We start from the raw sequence: 24,561 nt of genomic DNA on the forward strand, positions 1-24,561 counted from the left end.
AGGGAGGACAAAGAGGGGGAGGGAGGACAAAGAGGGGGAGGGAGGACGAGGAGGGGGAGGGAGGACAAGGGGGAGGAGGGAGGGCAAGGCGGGGGAGGGAGGGCGCGGGGCGGGGGGAAAGAGGGCCCGGGGGGGAGGAAGGACGAGGGGGGGGGGGGGGGGAGGAGGGAGGGGGAGGGGGAGGAGGGAGGTCAAGGAAGAAGAGGGAGGGTGCGCAGGGGGCAGGAGGGCCAGCGGAAGGGGCGGGAGGAGATCCCCAAGTCAGTGACGACAAGGGCCCACAGGAGAGGCCTGGAAGGACCAGCCCTGAGCAATACCGTGTCCTCGATCTCCCCTGCCTCCCTCAGGAAACCTGCTGGACCCCACAGCTCAAGACCACAAACCCAGCCCCTGGGTACCATCTGCTCCCCTTCCTCCCACCTTAGCTCCAGATCCCCCCACAAACAATGAAGGAGGCCCCGCTAAGCGGAGCAGACCCCAAACCACAGGGAAGCCGAGCCGATTTCCTTCAAGAACAGCGGGTCCCACTCGGCCCCGTCCCAGCCGCGGTGGCAGCTTCGCAAGGCTGATGCGTCATCATCGATGATGAAGACGGAGGCTGGGCCCCCGGGAGCCAAGGAAATGGCCCGTGGGGGCCGAGCCAGGAGAGCGGCAGGGCAGAGCGAACCCCGTCCTCCTCCCACCACCGCCCTCGTGAGCCGGGGACGGACACGCCGGCTTCTGCGTGTCCCTCAAACACAACACATACCGACGTAATGATCTCAACACTCCTGCAAGACCACTTGCCGACAGGTAGTGGGAACCACCCCGTGTGTCTCTGCGAGTGAACACCGGCTTTTAGGGTCGACAGAGCTCGGTGGGCAGGTGAGTGACCTTGAGCCAAGTCATTCGACCTTGGTGAGCTCTGTCACTGCAAAAGGAGGACACACAAAGGCCTTGCAAGGCTGCGGGGAGGGCTGACACGACCACGGAACCCCCGGCTCAGTCCTTCGGTTCACTCAGAGCACCACCTCTGAGCCCAGGACCAGCCCGCACCACCGGCTAGCTGGGCGATCTCGGACCTTCCTCCTCGGGGAAACACGGGTAAGGATGATGCCTTCCCCATAGGGCCATCGTGAGGAATACGTGAGCGTGCATGGCTGCGTACACACGTGTCTGAGCAAGCTTCCCCGTATGCCCACGTGGGCATGGGTGTGTGCACGCCTCACAGCGATGGATGCTGGGAACACAGAATGAGCAACTGCTATTACCAGCTAAGAGTATCAGCACTTGCTGTTAACTCTCAAGCACAGAACTTCAACAGTGCAGAACTCCTCTCTCAGAACAGGGTTAAACCAGCCCAGTGCGATTCTGCCCCCCCCCCCCCCCCCCGCGCCCCCTCCCCACCCCTGCCGAGTGTGTCAGAGCTGAGTGTCCACAGCCACCAGCAGGCTTCTCCATCACGGCTCCCACTGGCAGGTGGCTGGCAGTCCCACTTCACCCAGCTCGGAGGGGGGCTCCTTGTGGGCCGTGAGGGCTGCTGTCCTGGGAACAAGACCCCTCACTGGAGAGCGGGGGGCCCTGTTCTCACCACCCCCCGGGACTGCGTCTCCTGCTGGGGTCCTCAAGCACTCAGCGCCTGAACAAGGGCAAACGCACCCCGACACCAGAAACTGCAGGGGTCGTACGAGACAGAGCACTGCTTCTGCCAAAGAGAGACAGGACGTGGGAAGCCAGCGGGGGCTCTAAAAGCCCCTCTGGCTAAAAACCAAGAAATCATTAGTTAGGAACCAAAGTGAGTCCCTGGGTTTGGGGAGACCCATCCACAGGGGGCAGCAGGGCGTCTGCAATCAGGGAAGTGCACAGGGGTGGTCATGGAGGGTCCAAGGTGGAAAGCAGTCCAGCAAGAAGGTCTCATGCCTCCAGAGCCCCCAGACACCCGAGGTCTCTGTCACTACCTGTGGCCAGGTGAACGGTGTCCCACGAGTGCCCTTCTCCCCACGTCCCATAGGGCCTGCCTCCAGGCTGGGGGGGGGCTTCTCTGCTCAGAGTCAGACCATTCAATCAGGCTGAGTGGGAAGCAAAACTATAGCCCACCGGGAGCCCCCAAAAGAAGACAGACCTCTCTATCCATCCTCCTTCCCAAAAACCCCAGGAAGACTCTCATGTGGGATCTTCTCTCGGGCCCCCCTCAAGGAGCAGAGCGGATGAGGAACGGATCCGGCGAACCCAGCCCAGAATGCAAGGCATCGGGGCTAGCCACCCCACAAACTGCCATGGAGCTTGCTGTCCTTCGAGGGGCCCACGTTCCCGACACAGAAGCTGCGATCCATCCTGCATGGGAGTCCTCCCCACATGCCTTCCCCCTGCTTCCCCGTCCCTTGCTTGCCCTGACCTCCCTAAACAAAGGTGCTTTTCTCCCTGCTCCTCAGGGTCACCACATTTTCGTCAGACCTGTGCTTGTTTTCTTTCTGCTTGGGCCCATCTTGGCTTGCCTCCCCAGGCACCACCGTCCCCCAGAGACAAACCCCGTATTGTTTTCAGGGACCTAATAAATGACAACACTCTCCCACCCCCTGCCACTTACCCCACCAGCCCGCGCAGCTCCCCCCTCCCCGCTGAAGTCTCCCTTGTGCTAAGTGTCGCCCTCCCCCCAGCGCAAGAATAGGAGGCTTATGTCCAGGGGAGAGAGAAACCTGCCCGGGCAAAGGGGTGAGTGTGAGTGCGTGAAGGTGCGGTCCAGAGAGAGGCCGTGTCGGTGGGCGACTCCAAAACCCAGCCCCCTTCCTCCCACTCAGGCCTGGAACCGGGGGGAACAAACACAGAGGGGTGGCAATTAACAAGGCCGGGGATAAAGCAGGAGGATGCTCAGTCCACTTGCCAAAACACGCCTCTCATCAAGAGGGCTCCCCTCGCCCACTGCCGAAGTCAACGAGAGGACGGATTAAGCCAAGCACAGACCGACTTTTCTCCCGGTCACATTGATGAGGTCGACCAGGCACGCTGTGGGAGGGCATGTGGGCGCCAGGGAAGGACGAGCACCAGTGAAAAGGGCTTGAATGTGGGCTGCGCCGGTGTGCGGGAGCGAGGAGCCGAAGGACGGCACACGTCATCCTGCCCAAACACAGACCCCCACGTGCGCTGTCCCCAGCCTCCAAAGCAATCCCCGGAGCCTCCAGCTTTCCTTGGATGTGAAAGAAGCCGCAAGGCGATGGAGAGCAGCTGCCCTACCTCCTCAACCACCCGCTCCGAGCCCGGACTTCATGCACGGTCCTGCCCGCTTGCCAGCCCCCCGGCAGGTCCGAGACAAGAGAGGCCAGCCACCCTCCAGGAGACCAGCACCTTGACTTCTGACCCCAAGCTGACGCTCCTGGCCCTCCCTGCCCTCGGCCAGGCCGTATGCGCTAATGGGTTCTCACATTCTCACTGTGGCCATGGCAAGGGTCCCACCCTCCTCTGCGCAGGGGTGGAGAGGTGGGATGCCAGCCTACCAGGGCAGGAGGGACCCGAGGCACAGGGAAATGCGAAAGAAGAACCGGGAGCCAAGAGAGTCCGTGCGCAAACCCAGACACACAGAGCCACGTGTATGCCCATCACGAAACACATGACCGTGTTCTTTCTAGAGCCAGATGGAACTCTGGAGCACATCTCAGTATTTTGCCTACGAAATAAGCGAAGGCAGAGAGAGGCAGGGTGAGCTCTCCGAGCTCTCTCTCCTGGGAAGTAGCAAGCTGATATGGAGACCCTGGATCCAAGACAACTTTCAGCCCCCTTTAGACGACCAGTCTATAGATCGAGGCACCCAAACCTCTACGCAACCAGGGCACACCCGTGAAAACCACTGCGCTGCCCGGAGTGACCCTGATCCACACCCACCTGCCCCTGGCCCCCTCTGCTGCAGGTTGCCACTGTGGTGTAAATGTCCCCGGGGAATATTCTGGAGCCCACGGTCGGTGGGGACTCCAGGCCAGTAATACTCATTTTCTCGGTCCGGTCCTGGGAGACTAGTCCAGGAACACACCACGGATGCAGAGACCCACCCTCCAACTGTCCGAGATGGAGCTGTTGTTCTTCCCTCTCCCGGACCCCTACTCGTGCCCAGCACCTACTCTGAGACCCAACCTCCTCCTCCTGCAGGAAGTGCATCTGCAGAGCCCGGGGCTCCTGCTGTCTGTCTGTCTGTCTGTCTGTCTGTAGGAGGTCAAGTTCTCACCAAGGTCGCTCCTCCACCACTTTCCCAGGGGTTAGGGGCAACTGTCGTCCTCCTGGTTCACCCCGCAGGCAGGCCCAGGGCAGAGCCCGCCGGCCGTGGGCAAGACAGGCTCCGCCAGACAAGGGGGAGGCCCAGGAGCCTCCTGCCCTGGGATGCGAGGCCCTGACTGCCCTGGCAGCTGTGATGTGTCATAGGGACCCTGAACTCGGCCATGAGCCCTGCTGGGAGAGCCCTCCTGGCTGCCACCTCACCCCCACCCCGCCCCTCCGGGCACCCACTCCTGGGAAGGGCTGTGCAGAGATGGGACACAGGCAACTTAGGCATTTCAGGAGCCCCCCCCCAACTCCCACATACAGGTCAACCCATCACCCTGAGGAAAGAAAATGGGAAGAAACAGACAGATTTGGGGCTGGGCAGGGGGGCTGGGAGCTGGGTCAGGGTTCCCCTCCCTCAGACATTCATGGAGGAGGTTCTCTCTTGACCACGGCTCCGGCAAGGTTCCTTAACTCAGCTTGTTTGCTGCAGCAGTCAGGCGTCTCCCTCCCAGCCCCAGCGGGCAGCCTCTCTGCAGGCTCCCCACCACAGCAGGCACACGTGGGAGCCGAGCGCCCCGAGGGCACAGGGCAGAGCTTCCAGCACTAAAGAGCAGGTTTCCAGCCGGTATTGGGTGAAGGGAGCAAGGAGCAGCAGGAGGGAGTGAAAAAACCCAAACCAAAGCCAGGCCAGAAGGCGAGGGCCTGACAGCACCGTCCTTCGGCTGTGCCCCTGAACCCCTCAGCTCCTCCCCACCGGCCCTTTAGCTGTGCTGGGCCCTCCTGCTGGGCAGTAGGCAGAGGCTCCAGGCTCGGACACAGCAGGGCTGCAACCCCAAGCGCGCCACTGCTTGGTGACGGGACGCCAGGCACCGTCCTTCTCTGGGCCTCCATCCCAGATCTGCAGAGCACTCAGTAGGTGTTCAACTAACAAGACTCCCATTCAAATAACCAATCACAGAAATTTCTGGTTTACGTGACTGAGTGCAAACCTCTTGCCACATTTAACAAAGGCTACACCAGAGTTACGGCAGGGGCCACGTGGGGGGGTCGGGGGGTGGGCCCCGCAGACCCCCAGGTGGGGCGCACGCACATAACCACACCCAGATGCATACACACGCATGCACACACAGAGCTGGGGCCTGGCCCACCAAGTGCATGAGTGTTGCCCCATCCAAACAGGTCAAAGAAAGAAAGGAGGGATTCCTCCTGGCAAACCAAGACAGACTCGCGCAAGAGCTTCTCGGGGACCTGGAGGGGAGAGCCAAGGTGGTTCTGGCTGAGTTAGAGCCCCCTGCCCCCTGCTGAGATTCCCCCTAAAGATAACCTGATAAGATAATGGCCCACAAGGCTCTCCCCTACCAGCCCCACCACAGACCCCTCCTCTGTTTGCTCAGACCCCTGCTCTCGGGCACAAAGTCTCTATTGGTCTCCCTGCAGGGGTGAAAATAAAGGGGGTTTTGTCCTTCTCCCCGCGGGTCTGAGCGAGTTTATGTGACGCTGCAGCCGGCTTTGTAAGCTGAGTATCCCAGGATAAACGCTCCCTTAAGAGTTGCTTGGCTTGGGACAGAGGGACCCTCTCCAGAGGAGAATGGGGAGCTTGTTCGGATGGTCTTTTAATATGGGGGGCGGGGTGTCACGGAGGACAGGCCTCCAACAGACTCTCACAGAAGGGTCTCTGTCCCCGGGCTACAATGGAGGGAATTCTTAAAGACACAGATGCAGAAAGGGGGAATGATTTTTTTTCTTTCCTAGGAGGAGGGGAGGGAGGTTAGGGTGGGAGGAAAAGGGGGCGTGGTGAGGACTTCTCCCTCCCAGAACAATTCAGGTTATAACCAGGCATCTCTGCCTCGAGGGCACCAGAAATGCCCCAGAGAGACCACCCCGCAGAGCAGAATTCTGGTGGCTTCTGCTGGCATGGCTGTGTTCGCTGGAGCTGGGTCTGCCTCCCAAAGCCAGGTCGGGAACCGCCAGCAAGGAGAAAAGCATCTCATTTTAACCTACGCGAAGGGCCTTCACTCCATTGTAGTAAAGGATTGATCCTTTGGATTGAAGGCAGTTTGAGTCCAAAGGTTCCCTGTGGAAAGGGTAGGGGGAGGCAGGACACCCCCAGGCCCTTCCATAAATAAAATTCTCCGCAGCCACCGGGCAAGGAGCGTAATTTACTCCTCTAGTTGCTTATTTTGGTACAAGGTCACCCTAACTTATTTCCGAAGACATCCCAAACGATCACAAATGCTGTTTTATAAAGGTCGCCCCACGAGAGAGCTGTGTGTTTTGATTTCGTTTCTGTTTAATGAAGTACTTCTCCAGGAAGCTGAGAGGTTCAGCAGAAAGAACGGGGAGTGATGTGTCCACCAAGAACAATCGGGCGTTTCTTCTTGCCTACCTTGCTCCGGGCCATCTGCCGAAAACAGTAAGGGAAACAAGCAGACACCCTCCAAGCCGAAAAGAATCAAGGAACCACCGAGTACACTCTAAGGTGCACAGGGAGGAAGCTGAGGCCCCAAGATGCGGCAGAACCTGCCCAAAGCCACAAAGCAAATTAGAAGACTTGAAAATGGGCAAAACCAGGGCTCTTGGCTGAGCCCCCAGTTCTAGGCACAAGGGACAGAAGCATGCGATGCCCAGGACCACTTGGAGCAAGGCCAGTAACACCTTCCAAAAAGGCAAGGTGCGTGGCCATTTTCCCAATGCAATGTGTCCAGATGATGCAGCCAGAGTCCACAGACCCCGCACCCACAGCCACACACAGCAACAAGATGGCAGGGGGGCGTGGGCCTTTGACCTGTCACCTCCCCGAGTAGATACTGTTTAGACTGGAGTCGGCATCAGGCCAGGTGCCATGATGCATACTTCTGATTGCACTGAAGAAGAAAAATCCACGTATGTGAACCAATCCCGGCAGTATATATTAGACTGTTAGCAATACAGACATTCCGGGAAGGGAGAGATTGGATAGGAGCAAAAATAGAGAGTGAGCGCCCATCGGTGAGTTTAAGGACAACCTAAACAACCACTGGACAGCAATACTGGATTCTAGGTCCCCTCCACCTGTGAGTGTCACTGACTAAGCACAGGGAGAGCAGGGGAAGGAGACAAGAAGGACACAGCCCCTCAGCAAAAGTTGTGACTAACAGGTCACAGGGAAGAGTGGGTTGAGACAAGCCCACTGCAGACCCCCCAGGAAGGAGGACCATCGAGGGCCCCTCACTGCCTCCTCCCCAACACCCCACGGCCGTCCATCCACTCAGGCCAACAGGGCTCCTGGGGCTGGCGGGTCACCACAGTCGTGGGTCGCTGCAGTCAAGCCAATGGAAGCCCTGTCCTGGGCTTCCCAAATTCTACCCATTGCAGCCCAAGTTCTTCGCTTCCGAGAAGAAAACCCAAAGGGAACTAGACCTCTGAACTAGAAAGTGGAAATGTTCATCCCCAGTTAAATCCAGCAGGAGCAGAGCACAGAGAGACAACTACGGCCCAAGCAGACAGAGCCACGGAGCGCATCCATTTCTGTAACATTGATAAGGGTTTTAAGCCAAGGAGGGACAAGAAAAGAAGGGGGAGGAAGAATCCAAGATTCAGTCCATCTGATCTGCGAACTAGACACACCCTGACCGCTACCCCACCCCCACCCCAAGGCCACACGGGCTCCATTCTCCACCCTCCCAATCATGTCAATTAAAAGGTTCTTTGAGCAAAGGACAGAGTGCATGGTGGCTAGTGGGAGTGCAGCCCAGATGGGGCAAGGATTTCTCCCCTGCCCTTAACCCATGTGGAGGTGATGCTGGTACAGCCCAGGACAACTCTGTCCAATTTCCAAGCAGAACATCAGAAGGGCAGGCCTAGCTACCGGTGTGGTCTGAAAGCTCAGCTCAGCTTTGAGCTCAAGGAGTAAAGTGCACACTACGCTGTCCCGGTAACGGAGAGTTACACCCCCTTCAACACAGCATTTCCATCGAACGCCTTGATTGTGGGTCAGTCTACTTCCCTGTCCCGCTCAAACAGGTGCACCCAACCGTACAAGGTTCCTCTAGTGAGGACGCTAGACCGCCCCAGAATCATCACTCTAAATGCTAATGATGGCAGGAGATAGAAAATGTGACAGGAATCCAACTGGGTATGCCATGGCTTGAGCATCCCTCACAGGATGTCAACGACAAGAGGACGGATGACGTCGATGCGTGCCCGGGACACGAGCATCGCCTAAGTGCACAGAGTCAGGACAATACTACAGGGAAATGTAGTAGTTTCAAAACGAAATAGACCTGCATCCGGAGCCTGACTCCATGCTTCCCAGGGCGCAAGGACTTACTCTCCCAACCGGATTTTGTATCTGCAGAGAGGAAGGGGAGGATGGCAAGGCAGAAGAGGTAGAACTCGGGGAAAGGCCTGGAACCCGGGGAGCAGTGAGTCATAGGTCCTCATCAGGGAAACTCTAGTAGATGAATCTTTCAATGAATTTGGTGTAAATTTTTTTAACGCTGACTTCACTGAGAAGGGAGAAGGAAACGTTGTTTTAAACTTGCCCATGGGTTACTCAGGAGCAAGAGGTGAAGAATGAATTCAGAGCTATGGAGACGTTATCAAGTCCATGTGTGACTTTGAGCACTCTCCAAAAGAGGCTGGGGGGGCAAGCTTGCAGCCAGAAGCTAGGGGGATGCAATGATGCGCCAACCTGGGGGCAGATCAAGGTCTGGCTCTTCCGCTGACCAGCAAGGGAACTTTGACAAGGGACTTAAGCCCTGGGAGCCTCAGCTTCCTTGTCTAGTAAGTGGGGAAATACTAAATGCAGTAGCTAGCACATGTCCTAGGACTTCCATCACTTTAACACACGACCATCACCCCTCTCCTCCACTGCACCCCCCTCATCCGAAAGAGGCTATTGACACTCCCGCTTCGGAGTAGAAATCATCTATCACCATGACAATGAGCCTTTTTCCTCACGGAAGGCAAATGAGGACAGCCAGGAGCACCTGCCAGGGCAGCACACTGCCTTTAAGAGCTCGCACAACCCAGATGCATGAGTCACTGCTCCCCAAACAAAGCCCACCTGTGTAACGTGCAAAGCAAGCAAGGAGGGCCCCCAGCTGGAGCTCAGCAGCCCAGAGAGCAGAGCCGTCTAACACAGAGCCCCCAGAAGCCGGGGCGCAGGTTGGCACCCGTGTGTGTGAATACCATCTAAGTAAGTCCACATGGGCAGCTGGTCCAGGACAAGCCCTCTGTCTGATCTACCTGGGTGCTCGGTCTCCTCCCTGGGCTGCCAAACACAGGAGCTCAGCGAGAAGTCTGCACAAACCCATTAGCCCCATCTCCCATCGCTGCGCTTTTCACACCAGGAATAGGACCAAATCTGCCTCTGCAAGGTAGACCAGGAGCAACACCATTAGCCTGGAGGAGCTCACAATCGGGGGAGGTGTTTTCCTTCTATTTTGAGGAAGTCTCGGGTGAGAGCTGTCATTCCAAGCATCAAGTGGCTATTCCGGGGACAACTCTGTCATGCAGGTAAATGAGAACCCAGCCATGCGCGACCCCTGGCAAGGCAGGACTTCGAGATCCAAGAGCCAAAGTCCCAGCTCCCTGATGCAGCAAGATGATGTCCCGTGGAAAAAAAAAAAAAAAATGGACTCTCGAGTTCAGAAACTCAGAGGAGGAAAGAACTGGTAAGGTTCGTCCATTTGCCACCTGTCACTGAGCATTACCATGCCCCTACACCTCCTAGGTCCTAGCTATACAACGGGAAGCACAATGACTTCCCTGCCCACCCACCATTCATTCTGGCAGATTATCCAGTGGTCCAGCTCATTCATAGCAAATATCTGATGTTTCCCTGCATCCCGCCCTGCTCCTAAGGCCCTAATTTCCATTGGCGCATCCCAGTGGCTCTGAGGAGGGAAGCTGCCTCCACCCACAGATGAGCTGTGAGGCATGTGAGCGCAGGCCGGCCAATCACTGGCCCCCACCTCCTGGCCCCACAGATGGATCCGGGGGTGAGCTCCCGTGGGGTCAGCCCTCTGGAAAGCTGAGAAAAAGAGCATTCTCTTGCTCTGGGTCTGTGGAGGCAGGGGTCTGCAAATACTTCTGCCCTTTCTGTTTCCACCGAGAAATTAAAACACAAGAACGAAAAGCACTGGAGAAAAACAGAGAGCCAAATCACCCCAAATCACCCAAAAGCACAACACCTAGACTTTCCAGTCAAATGAACAACCCAAAACTTGGTGATTTAAGCCAGTTAGAATTGGTTTCTCTGTAACTTGCAACCAAAAGCACCCAAGCTAAAAATAGACTCTTCTTTTAGGGATGAGGAATGGAGCCCAGAGGGAGCTGGTGACTTGCACCATGTCACACAGAGGTTGGTGACTGGGCCAGGATGGGACCCCAGTGTCGGGCATTTGCCAAGACCGGAGTCTGAACCATGGCTCCATCCTTCAAAGCTCTGGAGCCTTAAGGATATTCCTTAAAGTCTCTAAACCTCTGACGTCAGAGATAATGATGCTCACCTACACCCAGGTCCACGAGGATGAAGAGAGACACGCCGGAACCACCTGCCCCCAGCCTGCAAAAGGGTTGGCTTCTCTCCCCGTCCCAACATAAGCAGTGCCGCACTGGTTGGTGGACCGTATATGTTGACCCCTCCCCCAGGAAGGCAGAAGGAACGGGGCAAGGTCCCAGTTTAGGGGACAGGTGCTATCAAATGGCCCTTCCGGCTGCGAACCAGGAGGGCAGCCCCACAGGCCTCTTCCTCAAGTCGGCGCCCTACAGACAGATGCCAGGAGGACAAGGGCAGAGAGAACGAATCTGGAAAAGAGGAAAGGTGTTCGTTCCAAGACAACATGTGGGGGAGAACAGGATAAAAACAGGTCAGCGGGAAGTGACCAGGAAAACAATTCCAGGAAAGGTGGAGAAGCCCCGTGGTCAGGGTGGAATTCGAAACCAGGACCGCGTCAGCTCTCTGGTTAACCACAGTCCTGGTTTCTACTTAAGAAATTTAATTAAAAACCCAAACATCTAAATTTCCCAACTGGCTTGCCAGTGGCCACAAATTCCCTTAAATTCAGAGAAGCCTCCCCCAGGGTGACCCTGAGGCCACCAGACAAGTCTTGTGCGAAGTCATAGGAGGAAGGCTCACAGGCAGGGGCCGGGGTGGGGAGAGGTCACGGGCAGGCACCTCCTCCCTTCCTCTCCCAGAGAGAAGAAAGCCTCCCAGGGCTGGGGACCATCCTATTCTGTCACCCCATGCACAGGAATAACATCTTTGTTTCTTGCTGCTTCATTTTAAAAATAAAAAGAAACATCAGAATGACAAAAATCGAAATGAACTGGAATCACGTTCATAAGGGCTCCTGGGACTGAAGGTGCCTTTCCTTCTGCCCCTTGGGGGAAGCTGCAGAGGCTGGGAGAGGCAAAGCTGAAGACCAGCCACAATCGGTCCCCAGGCCAGGAAGACCACTTACTACAAACACCTAACCGCCCTCCCGCCCCGAGGCTGGACGCACACTGGGGATGTCCGATGACCAACCGGGAAAGTGTGAGTTTTTGGGGCTCAAACGAGGCTTCGGGAAGAAAACCCAAGGAGGGAGCTAGCATCTTGACCCAGCCGCTAACCGGGGCTCTCCATGGGAGCCACGACAGAAATCTGATGCAGCACAACTGTGCTCGAAAGGACATTTTTGTTTGTTTGTTTGTTTTTAAGGTTTTATTTATTTATTTGACAGAGAGAGAGACAGCGAGAGAGGGAACACAAGCAGGGGGAGTGGGAGAGGGAGAAGCAGGCTTTCCGCTCACTGTTCACAGTGTGTGCTGGGTTAGGAGACGGGTTGGTCCTTCTGGGTCGGTTTCTTTCTGCATCTTATCACTGACCTGTGCCTTGATATCCTCTTCTGGAAAATGGGGATGACACCTGGCTGTGTCGCCAGGTCGACGGTGGTACCAGATGGGATATGGACATAAAATCACTTGAAAAACTCCAGTGCAAAGAAGCAGGACCTAAAGAACTCGCTAGATCACCAAACCGTTTAATGTACAAAGCAGACCTGGAGCTGAGTGTTGCCTGCTTAAACCCCCTGCTCCTCATTTCCCCGGGGGCACTTAGCTCCCAGGGAAGATTCTTCCTCAAAGAGAAAAGGAGATCCACAGACATCCTGAGTGTAAATCCAGGCAGGAAACAATCTAACCACCCTGGTCTATCTGCCTTGAAAATTAAAGTGCCACTTCACACTCAATGGGATGGCTATTATCAAAAACAAAAAGAAACGTGTTGGCAGGGATGTGGGGAAGCTGGTGGGAATGTATAATTCTGCAGCTGCTGTGGAAAAACAGGCCGGTGGCTCCTCAAAAAAAAAAAAAAAATCACACATGAGATGACTCTATGGTCCAGCAATCCCACTTCTGGGCATATACACAGAAGAACTGAAAGCGGGGACGGGGACAGATATCGGCACACCCAAGTTCACTCAGCATTAGTCACAGTGGCCAAGAGGTAGAAGCCACCCAAATGTCCATCAACAGGAGGATGAATAAACAAAATGTGGTCTCCACACACCATGCAAAGTGATTCCGCCTTCAAATGGAAAGAAATTCCGACACCTGGGGCGCCTGGGTGGCTCAGTCGTTAAGCGTCTGCCTTCGGCTCGGGTCATGATCCCAGGGTCCTGGGATCAAACCCCACATCGGGCTCTCTGCTCAGCGGGGAGCCTGCTTCTCCCTCTCCCACTCCCCCTGCTTGTGTTCCCTCTCTCACTGTCTCTCTCTGTCAAATAAATAAATAAAATCTTTAAAAAAAAAAAAAAAAAGAAATTCCGACACCTGTTACAACACCGGTCAACCGGGGGGACGCGATGCTCAGTGACGTAAGGCAGACACGGAAGGACAAATACTCTGTGACTGCGCTTCTGATGGAGACACAAAGCAGAACGGTGGCTGCCAGGGGTGGAGGGAGGGGGACAGGGAGTTAGTGTTGAAAGGGCGCAGAGTCTCAGCTGGGGTGGCTGACGAAGGTCTGGGGATGGAGGGTGGCCAGGCGGAAAGGCGGTGTGAAAGCCATTAACTGAGCACATGATAAATGGTGACCCTGGGGGCGCCTGGGTGGCTCAGTCGGTTAAGCAATGAACCTGCCTTCAGCTCAGGTCCTGATCCCAGGGTCTTGCGATCCAGCCCCGCACTGGGCTCCCTGCTACACAGGAAGCCTGCTTCTCCCTCTCCCACTCCCCCTGCTTGTGTTCCCGCTGTCAAATAAATAAATAAAATCTTAAAAAAAAAAAAAAAGAAGGAAAAATGGTTACCCTGGTAAAATTTGCCGCTATAATAAAAGGTGAAAATTTTTTAAATTAGCCAAGTGAAGAAAGTACAACTGCCGAGACCATTGTCACTTAGAGCTCCTGAGGCCTGCACCCACCCACACGCTGAAGGATCGGTCCCCAAAGGCCAGCCTCTCAGAGACCTTCCCTTCCACGCCTAAAGCACGGCAGAACCTTCCCCTGCAGAGGCAGCGAAACCAAGCCAGCTTCCCGCCAACCCCACGGCCGCAGGAGAAGGACGCAAGGGGCGGCAGCGGTGTCTGAGGAAGCATCCAGCAGGCGCTCAATACCTGCAGAAGTTGCGAGAGAGGGAGTGTGCTGGCAAAGGACGGGCCACGTGTCTGTGGTGAGGGAAAGGGCTCACCGGGCAGGCGGTGAGTGGCGAACGCCTTGTCGGCCGGATCTCAGCACAAGCAGAGATGGTCCCACCGGGGCTTCTCCGGCCCACGGAAAGCACAGACAACTCTAAAGTGAGACAAGGTCACTTCTGAGGAAAGGAAAGGGGTCCAAAAATCACTACAACCAGACCCTTGTAAGGGGCATTTTCCAAATGACGATGGGAGCTCGGGGGGCTCACAGACCCGAGGGGAGAGACTGAAGGTCTGACTCATTTCTGGAGACCCAGAACTTGATCATCCGTCCCCATGCAGCCACTGCTGTCTTAACCAACTCCCAAAAAGCACCTGGTTTCAAGACTTCTATGTGAAAACCTGTACCAACAAACCAAATGCGGGAGGAGGCGATGATTCACATCACAAAAAGAATGCCTCGACAGAAACTAGCCTTTTCAGCATTCCTCCGCTTGCTTGCTCGCTAGCTCGGATGCTTCCTCCAGGCCTTTCGCACGTCATGTGATCAACGGAGATTGGTTTGGTTTTGTAAAGACTTTTTCCAGGCACAAACCTAGTCTGCAAAGCACGCGATTTTGTACGGGGCATCTTTAGTCGATGGCATGGATCAAAGCGAGCACATTCGTCCAGGACCATTCTCTTCCTCCTGTAAAGTGAGCTGAGTGCATCTCCTATGTGAAGAAGGGGGTGCTACCCCACTGTGGAGGACCCCGACTGGCTCCAATGTCCAGAAACAGAAGTAGCAGTGGTCTGCGTGGGCACAACAAACAAAAGTACCAGTACAGGGCATTTTCTTCCAGCTCCCGGGGAACTCACAAACCCATGGAGGGGAGAGCCTGCAGATCTCATCTATTCCCAAAGCCCAGACTGCTGATCCTTTATCATTCACCCAAACACAGCCATTTCTATCCTCACCAAACACAAAGGATACCTGATTGCAAGCCTTTGATTTCAAAACATGTACCAACAAACCAAGTAAGTGCACATGGGGGGCCCAGACCAGGTGGAGGTAAGGCTGGAAGGCTTCCTGGAGGAGAAAAAAGAAAGCAGCTTCAGTGGGGAAAAGGCTCAATTCACGCTTTTGCTGGCCAAGAAGTCAGTCCACTCCCTGATTCTTAAAGTGTCCATCTGTATTGGAATGGCCTGGGGAGCCTGTTAAAAATGCAGGCCTCTGGGCACCCCCCCTGCTCTCATACATAAGGAGGGGGTGGAAGGGCAGGATGGCTGCTGAGAGGATTCATTTTTTTTTTTTTTTTTTTTTAAAGATTTTTTTTTTTTTTTATTTCTTTATTTGAGAGAGAGAGAATGAGAGAGAAAGCACATGAGAGGGGGGAGGGTCAGAGGGAGAAGCAGACTCCCCGCCGAGCAGGGAGCCCGATGCGGGACTCGATCCAGGGACTCCAGGATCATGACCTGAGCCGAAGGCAGTCGCTTAACCAACTGAGCCACCCAGGCGCCCCTGAGAGGATTCATTTTTAACGAGTTCCCCAAGCAATCCGTTCTTGTGCAAACCACAACTTGAGGGACTGGTGTGGCAGCTCAAAGTGAAGAGTCTGAGCCGGGAAGAGCAGAGGCTCCTGAGAAGGGAGGGCCCATGAGGAGTCACTGAGGAGAGGGGCTAGGCAGGTGTAGACACAAGAAGGTGTTCCAGAACCAGTCACAACATCCCCAACCCGGCTCCCACCAAGACTTCTTGTTAGGCTCCTCACTGGAGCTGCCCGGTGGCAGAGAAACGTCCGGGCCGGTGCACGGAGAGGGAGAGAGGACGAGTAGCCTCCAGCTCACGAGAGATGATAGGAAGGCTGCAAGTACCTCAAAGAGGAAAAGAAAAATGGACTCTAGGCGACCATGCCCTCACCACACCCCACCGAAACTCTATCTGGACAAGTGAAGTCTGTTGTGTTGAGATTCAGGTAACTCCAAACTCCCTGATCGCAAACAAACATTCCCTCCACTCTGTGTGGGCAGCCACCCCAAGCTGAGAGGGCCCTAATTCGAGTGTGTGCTGTTGGCAGGCGATTTAGGCTAACGTGGTCTCTGCTGTGGGGGAAGAAGGGCCTCCGTCATGGGCTTCCTCCACGGTGAACTCGGACGTTCTCTTATGCAAAGTCCCTGGGGCCAGCCTCCATCCTCGGCAGCCCGCCGCTTCCAAAACCCCCTCGGGCTGGCTCTCCTCACCCCTCTCGGGAGAAAGAAGTCCCCTAAAGAGAAGGGGGATCACTTCCTGCCCTTAATGGCTTGACAATACCCAAAACCCAGTCTGAGGGAAGAGCAGAACCCTTTGTTCCTTTAAATGTGCCAAGATAACCAGGAAACACACTCTCTGCTGGGTCTGCACGCTTAGCCGCCCAGCACACCTGCTACTCAGGCCGCCGTGAGTCACGCGCACAGGTATTGCACGGTGGACTTGCCAGCAGCGGATTCGATGCTCGGCGGCTCGCTCTCACGCACACCGGATGTCATCCATCCACCTACCCCTTGGAAGACGTGTCAGGACAGATCAGGCTATAACCCCATTTTTACTAAACGACTCACTCCCCGTGGAGGTGTCAGGGGAAGGAAGGAGGGGGACACAGAGAAGCTCCTGCCGTTCCCGGTCTGGGCTCCTCTCCCCTCCGAGCCCTGATGGGTCTCAGCTGCGCTGCCGGCCCTAAATAAGGAGGGACGAGGGGCGAGTTAACCTGGGGAAGGAAGTGGTGGAGGAAGGCTCGATTTAAAATCTTCTCCAGAATAAAGACGCTCTGCTGCGATGAATAAGGCCTAGTGTTCTCCCATAGGGCTCAGCGTCCATAGCTAACAATACTGCACTGTATATTTAAACATTTGCTAAGAGGGAAGATCTTCTGGTAAGTGTTCTTATCAACAAAATAACAATGATGATAAAGAGGGAGGGAGGAAACTTTTGGAGGCAATGCCTATTTATGGCCTAGGCTGTGGGAAAGGTCTCACGGCGTCCACTCATTACCAAGCTCATCAAGTTCTATACGTTACATCTGTCCAGCTTTGTGTACGTCAGTCACACCTCAATAAGGTGGTTTAAAAAAAAAGAAGAGCATCTTCTGAATCCCTCTCAACTTCCACTTTTTTAGAAGACAGAATTTTCTGCAATGCAAGGTTGTGAATTGGATCCTGGACCAGAAAAAGGATATTAATGGGACAACTGGAGAAATGTGAATAAGGCCCGAAGATTAGTTCCAAGTATTCTGTTAATCCCCTGGCTTTGACCACCACACTGTGGCTAGTAAGATGTTAACATTTAGGGAAGCTAGGTGAAGGGTATAGGGGAACTCCATGTATTATTTTTGTGACTTTCCTGTAAATCTAGATTTCTATCAAAATCAAAAGTGAATTCTTTAAAAAAAAAAAAAAAAAAAAGGACAGCATTTTTAATCCAGCTGCCTACTAAATCTCCCCTGAGGCCTTGCTAAAATAATTTACATCGTAGTCCTGGATGCAAACTTTAAGTGACTCTCATACCAATACTGGCTTCAGGAAAACCGAAATGAACACAACACTGCATTTACTCAGCAAGTGTCTTCCCAGCGCCTACCATATTCTGGCTCCTAGCCGTGGTAGTAAGCGATGGATACGTGGGGCTCTCTTCCTCTAGGCCCACCTCGGAAATATCCAGCCAGAGGGGCCTTCCTCTCACTCCAGACGTGACTCCGACTTAAAGCAAAGAGAGTGATTTCTGGGAATTTTCCAAAGCAAATAATCCAAAAAGTGGACAAATCTTTATGTACAAAAGATGCTCACCAATGCACTACTTCTCAGGGTAAAAATCCAGAAATACCTTAGTGTCCAACAAGAGGGCAATTGTCAGATTAGGCTTTGATGCGGGCAGAGGAATACGATCATTATTTGGGGACTGTTCAAGTAAAATCGAAAGGAAAAAAAGCAGTACACAAAGTTGTATACATTGCAGGGTTTCAGCAGTGAGGAAATGCATCAAATAGTCGGCACTACTCGGGAATGGGTATTTCTTCCTGCCTTTTCCACTTTTCTGTGCTTTTCTAAAGAAGACAGCGAGCATGAATTACTTTTAAAATCAAGTGAGATGCAGAGGTGGAGGTGCAGGTCAATCGTGGGACAGTTTAAGAGTCCGTCTCGGGGGGTGGCTGGCAGGGGAAAAGGGTGGGGAAGGGCCCACCTGAGCACTTCCAGGGACCTGGGTGTGGCCAGAGGCACAGGCTCCTGGGGGGAGGGTACAGTACCAGCACACACCACCTTTTCTCCTCCTGTGGCGCCTGACCTTCCCCCCTTCCCCAAGCAGGTGCTCACTGGAGGCATGGCGCCCTGAGAACATCCCCAGGGAGACCCCTGACAGCGACCAGAAGTTGTCTGTGCAGGAGGGACTTCTGGGCAGGAAATGGATCATCACCATAGGGTTGTGGGGAGAGAAGGGAATCCCACATCTGGGGAAAGCATCTCCTCCTGGAGCCATCTTCGGGGAGGTGCGGGGGGGAGTCCTGGAGTCGAGGACAAGCGGCAAGGAGGGAGAAGGTAAAGGAGGACCTCGGTTTATCTGTACATCAAGACCGTACTCGCTCAGTCATTCATTCAACAAACATCTAATGGGCGCAGACTCAGTGACAGGCACGGACGCAAAAGGACAAGGAGAGGACCGAGCTACGGATACAGAAGCGGTCTGCTTTTTTGTTCAGGACTCAAGACTAAGCCCCCTCCCCACGCTGGCCCTGAACCCCTTCCATTAACAGACTGCGCTGGGGGCGGGGGAGGGGGTACCGGGTAGAGGCGCGGGTGGACGCAGTGGACCGAAATCCTTCCATCTCCACCCCTTCAGAAAGCCCTGCCCACACCACCCCGGCGTCCGCCTGACCCGTGGCCCTGCGGTACAGCTGCTCACCCTAGGCCCGGCGACAGGGACATCCAGAAAAGCCCCAGCCCCCACGGCGAGAGGCGCGGCGGCCCAGCCGCATTCTGGGTCGCCCGTGAGCAGAGGCCGGGAGCTCGCCGAGGCGGCACCGCTCCCGAAGTAACGGGCCCCGGAGGGCCACGAGGGCAAAGGTAAGGGCGAGCGGCCTTCCCCCCCGCGAGGGCTCTGTCCCGCGGGGCAGCCAGCGGCTTGGCGGCGTGAGCGGCCGGACGGCGCTGACCCGGAACGCCCCGAGGAACGCTGACCCCCGCGAGCCGGGCCGAACTGGCTCCGCCCCGAGGCACAGGGACGGCCAACTGACCTCTGCGGAGATGTCAACACGAGAGCAAAAAATTCAATCCAAACCCGAGACCTTCAGAAAGGCGTCGCGGGGGAGGACGGGGGGGCGGGAGGGGAGACGAGTCGACTCACACCCCCTCCCTCGAATCCCGCAGGGAAACTTACCTCCAGGTAAGCGACCCGACTGCTAGGTAGAATCAGTCAGTCCAAGGATGGAGACGCGGTCGTGGGTCTTCCGAGCCCGGCTGACACACACCAAGTAATCCATGTTAGGGGGTCCGGAGCCCTTCCCCGCTTTCCATCCAAGGCCAAAGCGCCGGCAGCCCCGGGCTCTGTGCTCAGGCCCCGCGGAGATGACAGGACCTCGCCGCGGGGGTTCTCAATTGGCAGCATCCCCCCCCCAGCCTGGGGGCGAGCGCACCCCGCCTCCTGGCGCTCCGAGGGCACCCAGCCGAACGCAGCTCTTCCCTCCTCACTGCGCGTTGCCAGCGCGAGCCCTGAGAGCCCCGCCGGGATCCTCTCCGCCAAGCCCGGGAAAGCGCCCAGGACAGTTCCGCTCTCGGCCTCGGGTTCGCAGGTCCGCGGGGCCCGGGCGCCGTAGGGTGGGCGCCGCGGGGCAGCAGTGGCGGGGGGAGAAGCGCGGAGCTGCGGGCGCCCACTGCGCTAGCCGCCTCCTCCCGGGCGCAGCTGTACGGCGCGCGCCCGCACTGCCTCCGCGCTCTGCGGCGGCCGGGCCATGCGGCCCTTATATACTAGCCGGCCCGAGGAGGGGCGGGGCGGTGTGGGCGGGGCGTGGGGAGGGGGCAGCCGGGGGGCCGCACTGCTTCCTGGGAGGTGTAGTTCCCTCCACCTAGTCACGGCAAATGCAGAACAGCTGTAGGAAAGGTTGGGGTCCGCCCAAAACAGCTGTGCTCCCTTGCGGGCCTCGCTGTCAACTTCGTTAGGTCTAGGCTAAATGCCGCCCAGGATGACAAGCCTTGGTAGGCCTGGTGTCAGACGAAGCCAGCTAGGTCGCAGTCCCAGCCTGCCACGGAGGAGTTACGATGTATACCTCGGATTCTTCATCTGACACACAGGATATTACAGTTTGCTTCCACGGGGTTGTAGAGGGAGGTGAGCACACTCATTGCTGGCCCGCCGGCACAGGGGGGCCTGATCTCCCCATCTCTAACATGAACTGTAATCTCCTTACCTTTGTTAAGTGCTAAGCAAATGTGGTTTCAAGGCTCCACCTCTGAAAACCAAATTCCATCCTGGGACAACCCCCTCCTCCGACCCAGATTAAAATTCTGGAGCTGCCACTCACTTAATCAGGCTTCAGTTTCTGCAGCTGCCTCCCCGTGCATCCAACACCTGAGCACCTGCACACACTGGCAAAGGCAGGAGTCCTCCCTCAAGGAGCTCACAGTCAAGTGAGAGGAGGCAGTGACATTGCAGTAACTGTGTGGACCAGGGCACCTAACTGTTCCTGGGGGCATCAGCCAAGGCGTCCAGAGGGCTGGTGTCTGAGAAGAGTCTGGAAGGAATGGGTAGGAAGTAGCCAAACAAAGAGACACACAAAACACAAAACAACAAAGGCAGGCAGACAGCTGGCTGTGTGGGAGAAACCATGAGGGTATAAAAGAAGGAAGGGGGGACTCACTGGGGAGGAGGGGAAGGGTCTTGGATCAATTTCCTAGGGCAGCTGTACAAACGGGGTGGCTTAGAGTGACACGTTTATCATCTCAGAGTCCTGGAGGATATTTACACATATGTGTACACGGGTTCCTATCCACACAGACCTCCCTGCTCCCTCTGCTAAGAGGATGTAGAAGCAATGACACCCCAGCAACAATGAGCATTAGATCCAGGGTTTGTTTCTCATGTCGCTGGGCAATGAAAGGAACCAGGGCTCCTCAAAGAAATGGCTGATTTTAGGTTTGGGGCAGGAAATATACAAGGTGAGACTGGAGCCATCCGGTAGTGCCAGAAAGTAAGAGGGGCACCTGGGTGGCTAAGTCAGTTGAGCGTCTGCCTTCGGCTCAGGTCATGATCCCAAGGTCCTGGGATCGAGTCTCACCTTGGGCTCCCAGCTCAGCGGGGATTTTGCTTCTCCCTCTCCCTCGGCCACTCCCCCTGATTGTGCTCTCTCACTCTCTCTCTCTCTCAAATAAATAAATAAAATGTTAAAAAAGTAAGAAAGCATGAGCATACACACACCCACAATGATGGGGGTACATCAAAGGGATACAGAAACCACCTGAAAGTGTTCCTAATATCCAAAGCTGGGAAACAATCTGAGTAACAACATAAGTACGGTAGTACTGGATTATAACCCAAAGTAAAAAAATATAAATATTCATGAGTCCATACTGACTCATGTAGGAAGGAAAATAAATCTGTGCAGAATAATTCTAAAAATTTATGTAGGCATTCTGCCCTCAAGGAAGTAGAGCACAACTTTCTACCCCTTACGTGTAGGCTGCCCAAAAGTGACTTCCTTCCAAGAGTAAAGTATGGACGGGGGAGTGGTTGTAACCCCCTCATCATCTAACCAAGAGAAGAATTCCAGTGGAGGGACAGTCTACAAAATACATGACCAGTACCCCTCAAAAATGTCAAGGTCATCAAAAAAAATGTCAAGGTCATCAAAAAATGTCAAGGTCATCAAAAACAGGGACAGTGTGAGACACTGTCACAGCCCAGAGACATCCTGGCCTAGAAAAAGGATACTAGATCAAAACTAAGGAAATCTGAATAAAGTATGGAGTTCAGTCAATAACAATGTATCAATATCGATTCATTAATTGTTACAAGTACACCGTACTAATTAAAGATGCTAATAGGGGGACTGGGTTTGAGGTGTATGGAACTCTCTACTATTTTTGTTCTGGAAATCTATTCTAAAACTGAAACATTATTTTAAAAGTTAAAAATGTGTTTTACATCTTTTAAATACCTCACATACATAAAGGGGATAAAACAATTGTAATACCAACTCTCTTGTGCATCATGTTCGCATATTTTGGGGGCAGGTTCATAGCTTTCTGCTCTGTCCCACTGGTCAATTTTTCTAACTCTGCACTCCCACCACACTGCTTTAACTCACAAAATTCTGATATCAACATTTTGTGGGCTGTTTCGCCCACTTTGTCCTTCTTCAAGAGTTTCTTGGCTATTCTTGTACCCCTACCTTTCCATATTAAATGCAGAATGTGTGTCAGATTTCAAGTAAATAGAAATGAAAATTGTGGAGGAAAAGTACCTCCAGGTGCCCCTCACTGACCACAAAAATTACATATAGACTCGACAGCCTGGCATCAGAGTCTTCTACGGTCTGACTTGAACCCTCTTCTTCATCCTTGTCTTCCACGTTTGCCAACAAACCCCCCTGAACCCCGAGCTAACTGGAATACTTGCTCACCTCGGGCTTCTCCAGTCCTCACCGCGGCTCCTTGCGCCTCCTCCACCCAGAACGCCCACCAGCTCTACTTAGGGAGTTCGGTACTCATCTTCCACCTACCCTTCAAGGCCAGCTCACATGCCTCCTCTTCCGTGATAGTCCTCTTAGAGGCCCATGACCCAAGAGAACTCCATTCAACCTCCAAACCCTTTGAGTCTGCTCTAGACCATGTTTCGGGAAGTCATGCACTTATTCCTCTTTATCATGATCCTCCTGTCTGCTTCGTTGGGGGTATTGCACATAATAGAGGCTTGTTAAGTATTTGGAAAGTAACTCTGGTGCTTGTAATGGGGTTCTCGGTGCCAGTGGTCCCCTTGTTGTGACAGATAGCACCAACACCCAGGCCACAGACACTGACGTTTCCCGAGAGCTTGCTCCGTGCCAGGCACTGTCCCGAACGTTTGTGATGTATCGTGTCCTATAATTTCCAAGAAGCCAACAGTAGGTGCTGTATTAACCCCACGTTAGAGACAAAATCAAAGCTGGGAGCTGTTAGGCAACTTGCTTCATGTCCCAGAGCAAACAAGGAGCAGAGTTCGGGCTCGAACCCAAAGTCCTCTCTGCGACATCTCCACATCCTCCATGGTTCCAGATGGTGTGTCTATAAACCTCTCAGCAGCACGAGTTGAATCCTCGCACTCTTGTGCCCGCTGCCCTGGGGTTCGTTCCGGGAACAGCGGGCGCTCTGCACAAGCTGGTGGAAGAATGTGGCTGAATGCGTAGAAAGCACACTCAGCATGGCCTTGACCATCACAGGTGCTCCATAAATGTTAGCCGTTGGTGAGTCCCGCCTGTCCTCCGCTCCTTCTTTCTGTCCCCTCCCTGCCCGCCCATGCTCTTCCAGCACCCATTCTGCTCTCCCTTGTTGAAAGGAGATGCTGCCTAAGGTCCTGTGATGGCGACCAGCGGGGTGCTGGATGTAACAGGGCCCGAGCACAGGACAGAGGGCCAGTGTGATGGTGGGACCTGGCTTGGGACAGGAGTGCTCAGAGACAGTCATCTCGTCGCCAGCAATCAACATACATAAACCGCGGGAGCAGGGCACTGGTCTTCAGGTCATGCCTTTGGGAAAAATCTGAGTTCCACTGTTCCACCTGTTAGAAAGGGACCCCGTGTGGAGGAGGAGGTGCATTCTGAGGCAATAAAGCGTCAGGTTAAATGTGGGTGACCTGAGCCAGACTAGATCCTAGGCTCCCCGCCCAGCTTTGTCACCGTCTAGCTGAGTGACGTAAGGAGGGGACTGATGGGTCTGTGCCTCAGTGTCATCATCGGCAGAGTGGGGCTAATCCGGGGGTTGTTCCAAGGCCCGGATGAGTTAGCACTTGGAAGGGACGTGCGACAGTGCCTGGCCCGAAGCAAGCACTCAGTAAATACTGACTCCACGAAGGCAATAATAGGACCGTCGGAAAGCTTCGAGAAGACCCTAGACGCGAAAGGAGTCCCTAAAACACAACCTGGGTGTAATATAAGGAAGTGTTATCGGCATCATCATTGTTCCCACAACGTGCAAATCCTGAAGAGGGTACGCAGATAAATGAGACAGAATCCCGGCCCTTGGGAAGTTTACAGCTGAGAACTGCACTGTCTCCTACAGTAGCCACGAGCCCACGTGGGCCTATTTAAATTTAAAATAAGGAAAACTAAATAAACCTTAAAAGTCAGTTCCTCAGTCGCACTAGCCAGTAGCAACAGGTGCCTAGTGGCTAATCCCCCAGGCAGTGCAGATATGGACCATTTCCATCACTGATGAAAGCTCCACTAGACAGAGCTGCAGCATCGGGACCACGCACAAGGTGGTCTCAAAATGCAGCCTCTCAGGCTTCCCCCCAGACATCAGCACCTGCACCGTCTGCTGCATCTTTGATTTTGCAATAACCCTGCATACATACGTAAGCCTACTTGAAAGAATGAAGAGGCTTGGACGGAGTGTTGATTTTAAACAAATGGAACAATACCCTACGTCTCGTTCTGCAATATCCTTTTTCTTCTTAGCAATACGCTTTGGAGAGCCTTCCTCCATTTAGCAGTTCAAGGGAGACGCGGCATTCAGAAATAGCTTGACATGAAGGAAATTCA

At 54.5% G+C, this 24,561-nt stretch overlaps 1 long non-coding RNA gene across 2 annotated transcripts in view; it reads right to left on the reverse strand.

The window, feature by feature from the left end:
* The window catches only part of LOC116647858, a 145,910-nt gene extending 126,151 nt beyond the window's left edge, over positions 1 to 19,759 (reverse strand). For both annotated transcript variants that reach the window (XR_004302408.1, XR_004302407.1), the window contains exon 1: positions 19,209 to 19,759. This is a non-coding gene — a long non-coding RNA (uncharacterized LOC116647858). The remainder of the gene's footprint in view (positions 1 to 19,208) is intronic.
* Between the last annotated feature and the right edge of the window lie 4,802 nt (positions 19,760 to 24,561).

Source organism: Phoca vitulina, unplaced genomic scaffold, assembly GCF_004348235.1.
Source record: "Phoca vitulina isolate PV1807 unplaced genomic scaffold, GSC_HSeal_1.0 scaffold41, whole genome shotgun sequence".
NCBI classification, from domain to species: Eukaryota; Metazoa; Chordata; class Mammalia; order Carnivora; family Phocidae; genus Phoca; species Phoca vitulina.